Genomic DNA, 8,102 nt, shown 5'->3' on the forward strand with positions numbered 1-8,102 from the left:
GACAGTTCTGGACAGCTGCCCCTGCCCCGGCCCCTGGGAGGCCCTGCCAGGGCCGGGCTCCGGTTTCCCCCAGCCCCAGGGAGCTGTGGCTGCGGAGGTCCCTCCTTCCACCTCCTCCTTGGCGAGTTTGTGCGCTTCCCAGAGGAGCCCCGGGCAGGCCCAGGCCATTCTTCCCGTAAATCTCCGCTGGAGACACTGGCGCTGGGGTCACGTTCGGGGTCGGCAGTCGGTTGATCTGTGCACCTCGGGGAAATTCACCCACCCTCTCTGGGCAGCGAGGGAGCTGGACCGGATGGCTAACCTTTATTGAGCATTTACTACGGCAGTGTGGCAAGGCATGCCTTCCTAATCCCCATTTTATTTATTTATTTAAAATATTTTTATTGCTTTCAGAGAGAAAGGGAGAGGGAGAGAGAGAAACATCAGTGATGAGGGAGAATCATGGATCAGCTGCCTCCTGCACGCCCCCCACTGGGGATCGAGCCCACAACCCCGGCATGTGCCCTGACCGGGAATCAAACCGTGACCTCCTGGTTCATAGGTCAATGCTCAACCACTGAGCCACACCGGCCGGGCCCTAATTCCTGTCTTCAAGGAGGGGCAATGGCAGCACAGAAAGGCAGGGTCACCTGCGTGGGACCACACAGGCTGTGCATGCTGGAACCACAGGGCTCAGAGCCTGGACAAAAGCCAGATGGGAGATTCTCTCTGCTCGAACCTTCCTGAGGCTGAGGCCACCTCTTCTGGGGCTGCTGGTTGGAGGCTCGCGATCCTCCTCCAGGGTCGCGCATCAGTCCTGCCCCCCAACCCCCACGTCCCCTCACGGGTCACTGTGTCCTCAGGTGTCGCCTGGGCCCTAAGCCTGCCCCCTGCTGGGAACTTGCCCCTCCTAGTGCTGTGGTCCAGGGGCCGGCCCCCTGAGCACCTGTCCCAGCACAGGTGTGGCCTGGCCGCCAGCCCCCCCAGCTGCAGGAGCCCTGAGCCCCCCGGAGTTTCCTCCTCCCTCCAGCCCTGCGGAAGCCCCTGCCATTCTCCCCTCCTCCCTTCCCACAAGCCCCCCAAAACGACAGATGTAAAAAGTGGGGGTGCACTCTGCGAGGGCTGTTCAGATCGGGGAGCCTGCTTTCCTCCCTGAGAGCTGACACCTGTCTGTCCTCCGGACCCGTTCCTGCCACCACCCTTGTCTTGCTGAATAAAGGAGAGGCCGGAGGTGGGGTGGGGGCTTTGGGAGCCGAGTCCGGGCATCTTTCCTTATTTGCCTAATTTCCTCTCAATTGCATCTTGTGATTAAACATTTTCTTAGCGCCTGGTCAGGGCCAGGCCGCGTTTCTTTTCATAAACACGGGCCAGTGAATGGAACAGCCCTGCCTGTGTCCGCGGGAGGCGTCATTTGCATAGTGATTGTTCTCCTGAAACCAAATAATCGCCGGCAGTTTATGAAACTATCAATACCTAGGGCTGGAGCCCGCGCAGGCGCAGACCTCTCCTCTGTCGCAGGGCCATCCGTCCGCTTCTAGAGGACACTCAGTCTCGGCGAAGAGCCCAGTGCCCAGTGCGGGCGGTTTCTCTGCCCAGAGGTGTTTCCTGGCTGTGGGTATTGCCCGGTGGGTGGAGCCTGTGCAGGCTGATAAAGGCGCCCACACCTGTGAACCCCATTCCAATCAGGGGCTTGCAGGGGGTCGTCCGCACCAGGTGGGCGAGGTGGGCGCCAGGGGGGTGAGGTGAGCGCCAGGGGGCGAGGTGGATGCGTGGCTGGACCTCTGGACGTCTGGACCTGACCCTCGCCTACACGGTAGAGTCGCTTTGCTTGAGGGCGGTTTGTTGTCACTGCTGAGAACCCCTTTCACCCATGGGACAGCGGGTCCACCCACTCGGGGCGTCAGCCCGCCCCCTCCTGGGGGGGCATTTCTGCTCGCAGTCTTGCTCCTGCCAGGTCTCCAGGCTGGCACGGGGGCCAGCTGGTCCTCTAGACACACCAGGTGGGGAGAGCTGGCTGAGGGTCTTTGCAGTTTAGAGAGAAATCATCTGAATACTTTTTGTGTGTGTCCATCCTCACCTGAGGCTAGTTTCCCATTGATTTTTAGAGAGAGAGGAACATCGGTGTGAGAGACACCTGGGCCGGGATCGAGCCTGCAACCGAGGTGTGTGCCCTTGACTGGACTAATTGAACCCGCGACCCTGCAGTCTGTGGGCTGACGCTCTAACCATTGAGCAAACTGGCTCGGGTGATCTGAATAATTCTGAGGAATTCCTTGACTGGAATAGTCAGGGGTTTGCGGGGGTCAGATGAAGTGGATCGTGGGACACACACACACACACACACACACACACGGCTTTACCATATTGTCGCCGTGGGACTGGGGAGGGGGACAGGAGGGGGCAAGCCCAGGCCAGATTGGGCGCCCCTGAGGGTGAGCGGGGTCACGCAGGGAATGGGGGACTTGGCCCCGGGCGGTAGAACCAGATTAGGCGAGCCTGCCTGAAGCTCTCCCTGACTTAGGTCTCTGGCTGCCGCAGCGATGCTCCCCAGATGTCAGGGGAGCGAGAAGGCCCAGGGTCTGCAGCCCCTTCACTGTAGCTGGTTGTATGCAAATTATGGCCTTGTATGCAAATGATGTGGGCGGGACTGCAGCCTGTGTCCACTCGCCTGGTGCCCGGTGCCTGCACCCACCCCCGGAAGGTGGCTGCAGCGTGAGCCTCATGAGCAAAGTGTAGGTGGTGGGGCTGGGGGTTCCCCACCAGGCCTTGGTCTCCCCACATTTCCTTCCCCCCGCACTCCGCAAGCGGAGCCCTTGACTCGGCGAGGCTCTCCCTGAGGCTGTTCGGACTCTGGCTTCTGCGGCCTTTTCTCTTCCAGTGGGAAGTGTCAGTGTGAGTAATTATATATATTTTCACAAACTCGGACTCTGCCTCATTGAAACGTCTATAAACATGTCTGTATAATTCTAATGAACTGCGCGCATGAAGCCGTCAGAAAGTTACACGGGGCGGCGCGTTTGCCAGACGGCGGCCTGAACGCCAAGGAAAATATTATGTTCTTCCAGCGCGCGGACGCTTCATGCAGACGGCTCCCAAGATAAACAGGAGAGATTCGAGGACAAGTGAGATGTTCAGCAGCGATGGCTGAGCTGCTTGTAAGTGGTGTTCACCAGAGTGTTGGCAGGGTGGGTGGCTTGATGGAGTGATAAATGCTCTTCAAGGAAAGTGCCCCAGACGCGGAATGCGGGGTCGGGACCCTGGAGACGGGCCATCGTGGCGCTCGCACTCATGTCCGTGGGCGGGAGCCGCTGACTCAGTGAACGGGCTGCATCAGAGCCAGTGCACTCTGTTCCGCGGTTTATGCTTCGGTTCCTAGGAAGGTGTGGACACGAGAGCGTGGGGCTGCTTTCCAAGTGGGTAAGAAGGATTGGGCCCTGGCCGGTGGCTCAGTTGGTTGGAGCCTTGTCCGGTACGCCGCCGAAAGGTTGTGGGTTTGATTCCCGGTCAGGGGGTGTACAGGAAGGCAACCCTTCGCTGTTTCTCTCTCACGTGATATTTCTCTCTCCCCCTCTCTCTAATAATCAGTACGCATGTCCTGGGGTGGTGATTTTTTTTTAAAAAAAGGATGCTTTTAAGTTAACTTTCATGAATCCATCCATCATCTATCCATCCATCCATCATCCATTATCCATCCATCCATCATCCATTCATTCATCCATCCATCCATCATCCATCCTCATTTAACCATCCATCCATTATCCATCCATCTGCCCATCCATCCATCCACCCACCATCCATCATCCATCCATCCATCTGCCTATCTGCCCATCCATCCATCATCCATTATCCATCCATCCATCATCCATTCATTCATCCATCCATCCATCATCCATCCTCATTTAACCATCCATCCATTATCCATCCATCTGCCCATCCATCCATCCACCCACCATCCATCATCCATCCATCCATCTGCCTATCTGCCCATCCATCCATCATCCATTATCCATCCATCCATCATCCATTCATTCATCCATCCATCCATCATCCATCCTCATTTAACCATCCATCCATTATCCATCCATCTGCCCATCCATCCATCCACCCACCATCCATCATCCATCCATCCATCTGCCTATCTGCCCATCCATCCATCATCCATTATCCATCCATCCATCATCCATTCATTCATCCATCCATCCATCATCCATCCTCATTTAACCATCCATCCATTATCCATCCATCTGCCCATCCATCCATCCACCCACCATCCATCATCCATCCATCCATCTGCCTATCTGCCCATCCATCCATCATCCATTATCCATCCATCCATCATCCATTCATTCATCCATCCATCCATCATCCATCCTCATTTAACCATCCATCCATTATCCATCCATCTGCCCATCCATCCATCCACCCACCATCCATCATCCATCCATCCATCTGCCTATCTGCCCATCCATCCATCATCCATTATCCATCCATCCATCATCCATTCATTCATCCATCCATCCATCATCCATCCTCATTTAACCATCCATCCATTATCCATCCATCTGCCCATCCATCCATCCACCCACCATCCATCATCCATCCATCCATCTGCCTATCTGCCCATCCATCCATCATCCATTATCCATCCATCCATCATCCATTCATTCATCCATCCATCCATCATCCATCCTCATTTAACCATCCATCCATTATCCATCCATCTGCCCATCCATCCATCCACCCACCATCCATCATCCATCCATCCATCTGCCTATCTGCCCATCCATCCATCATCCATTATCCATCCATCCATCATCCATTCATTCATCCATCCATCCATCATCCATCCTCATTTAACCATCCATCCATTATCCATCCATCTGCCCATCCATCCATCCACCCACCATCCATCATCCATCCATCCATCTGCCTATCTGCCCATCCATCCATCATCCATTATCCATCCATCCATCATCCATTCACACCCACCCATCCATCATCTATCCATCCATCCATCCATCAGCCATTCAGTGAGGTTATCGATGCTCCCACATCACAGAGATAGCCAAGGACAGAGCTGATAAGGGACCTCACCATTGGAATCTGGATTCTGGGCAGGCATTAGGTTTAAGATGCCCTAAAGCGATTCTCATGAAAACCGATGAGAAGGTATTAAGGGCAGCTGCACCCGTCCTCCTCTCCTTTCCTTCTCACTTGCTGTGTCCAGATGTTTGCCTCTGATGTGTCCCAGGGAAGGCTCTCTGAGGTCCTCTCTCAGTCCTCTGGGCTGGATGATGGATGGATGGAGAGATGGACCAGAGGTGGATGCCTCATGCACCCCGCTCAGCCCGTCCCTGGCAGGCAACACCCCTTTTTCAAGAAGCAGGAGTTTTTATTATAAGCAAAGTCTTCCGAAACCTTGTTGGGCCTTCGAAAGGAGACACATGGGACCACCTATGTCTTACAGGGCCGGATGGGTTGGACCTGGATGTTAGGGTCTGTTTTCAGTCACTTCATTCATTCCCTCCCTCATTCATTCCTGTCGAGGTGTGATTTTTTCCTTCCAGGAGATCCCCTGGTCTCCAGTTTCCGGAGGCACCGGTACAATCTAGATTCCAATTAGCCTAATTGCTTTATGGTAGACTTCTTAGAAAAGAGTTTTTCCCCTGCTGACGGCTGCGGTTCCAGGAAAGCCGCCCCCACCGGCGTGCTTCCTTCCTGCTGCTTCCCAAGCCCGCGTTTCCTTCAACCTCATTTCTCCAGGACCGGCCGAGCCCTCGTCCTGTGAGTTCCAGTGTCTTTGCATCAGTTTAATATGTTTCTTTAGTTGATTTTTTTCAGAGAGAGAGGAAGGGAGAGGGAGATAGAAACATCAGTGATGAGAGAGAAACGTCGATCAGCTGCCTCTTGTACGCCCCCTACTGGGGATCAAACCGGAAACCCAGGCATGTGCCCTGATCTGTGGCCTCTTGGGTCCTGGGGTCAACGCTCAACCACTGAGCCACACCGGCCGGGCTGTTGCGTCAGTTTATGTTGGAGTGGCCAAAGCGGGGTGGAGAGGACACCAGGGAAACATTATACGTGCGCTATCTGTGTCTAACATTTGTTTTCATTATTATTTTGTTTGTTTTTTGGATATTTAAAAAAATTTATTTTTCAATTACCATTGACATTCGGCGTGATTTTGTATTAGCTTTAGGTGCTCAGCATATATTTTACAAAGTGACCCCCATCCGATACTTTCAGTCCCCTTGATACCATACATAGTTACTACGCTGTACTTTGACATCCTGTGACTACTTTGTAACTGCCAAGTTGTCCGTCTCAACCTACTCACCTTCTTCCCTCTGCCCCCCCCAACCCCCTCCCCTCCCCTCTGGCAACATCAGTCTGTTCTCTGCAAACAAAACAGAAACAGTGTGCGTAACATTTCAGTGCCAGTTATCTACACCCCTTACATCTATATGATGGCATGCATCTTTTTTAAAATTTATTTTTTAAAATATATTTTTATTGATTTCAGAGAGGAAGGAAGAGGGAGGGAGAGAGAGAGAAACATCAATGATGAGAGAGAATCATTGATCGGCTGCCTCCCGTACATCCCCTAATGGGGACTGAGCCAGTAACCCGGGCATGTGCTCTTGACCGGAATCGAACCCGGGACCCTTCAGTCTGCAGGCCGACGCTCTATCCACGGAGCCAAACCGGCTAGGCCGGCATGCATCTTTTTAAATAGAAAATTCCTTCCTTGTCTGTGTGTGCATGTTTCAGTCAAAGAACCGGACCCAAATGAACCCCGAGTTCTGGCCCCGGCCCTCTTCCTTGTACCGTCAACATCAGATTTTTCAGAAAGTTCTTTTCAACACGCGGAGGAAGCGGTTACATCCTGACCGACACGCAGGATGTCGGCGCGGTACTCGTGCTGTTAAGTGATCAGGATCTCAGCCAAGGGAATATAATGAAATCCACATAAAAATTTATTTACCTAATGAAAATCCGGGAGTAATGCATAAGTGGTTCTCTGATAATAAAATGCAAATCTAAAACTATAACCAGGAGGACAATAATCCTCATTAAACGTATTGTCTAGAGAAAGCCCATGACATCCACTTAACAGTGATTTGATTTGTTTAGTAATTTCCACGTAATATTTAAACTTTATTCCGAGCCTTGAAAACCCTCCCACGAGTTCCTTTCCCACCCGGGCGGAGGGCAGTGGCCGGTGGGTGGGGTCCCAGCCCGGGCACCCTGGCAGGCTGTCTTTCCCAGGCCGCTCTGTGCCTGCCGGAAAGGTGGGGTCCAGGAAGAGAAAGCAGGGGTCCGGGTTCCTTCTGAGTGGGAGACGCGTTAAAGCTCCCGTCTGCGGGACCAGGACCTCTGAGGGCCAGAGGGCGTGGGAGGGGCAGGGACTTGCCCTGGTGTCTCCTGAGCCCTGGGGTAGCCCTGTCTCCCTCCCACTGCTCCCCCCTCCTGGGGACGGACCAGGGCCCGGCACTCCAGCGCCCGCAGGCAGATCTGCAGGTACCACTGGCTCAGGAGCACCCAGCCCACTCTGAGGCCTATGAGGACTGCCCCTTGGTGGCAGGGGGACCTGCTGGCAAAGGGACTTCTCCTCCCTCTCCAGGACCCTGAGGAAGCGGGAGGAGCCTGGGCCCCGGTGCGCTCAGAAGCCCCTTGCCTTGTGCTCAGAAGCCCCGCGGGTAGTTTGGGAAGCAAAACGGGGAAAATGGGGGTCCGAGGCCTTCTGCCCAGTTTGAGGCTCACGATCTACACCTGAGATGAGAAAAATGAGCCTTTGGGATTTTAACTGTTCACAACCACAAAATCCCGAAGCAGCAGCAGGTTAAGGCTCATGTGTGTGTACACATGTGCTTCTCTGTGTGTACACATATGTGTGTGTACACCTGTGTTTGTGCGTGTGTGTGTACACCTGTGCGTGTGTGTGTGCGCACATGTGCTTATATGTGTGAAGTTTTCCTATCAGACCTATGCTATTTTCTTTAAAAAAAATCTATTTTTATTGATTTCAGACAGGCATGGAGAGAGAGAGAGAGAAACATCAATGATGAGAGAGAATCATGGATCGGCTGCCTCCTGCAGGCCCCACACTGGGGATGGAGCCC

The sequence above is a fragment of the Myotis brandtii genome, unplaced genomic scaffold (assembly GCF_000412655.1).
Source record: "Myotis brandtii unplaced genomic scaffold, ASM41265v1 scaffold633, whole genome shotgun sequence".
Lineage (NCBI taxonomy): Eukaryota > Metazoa > Chordata > Mammalia > Chiroptera > Vespertilionidae > Myotis > Myotis brandtii.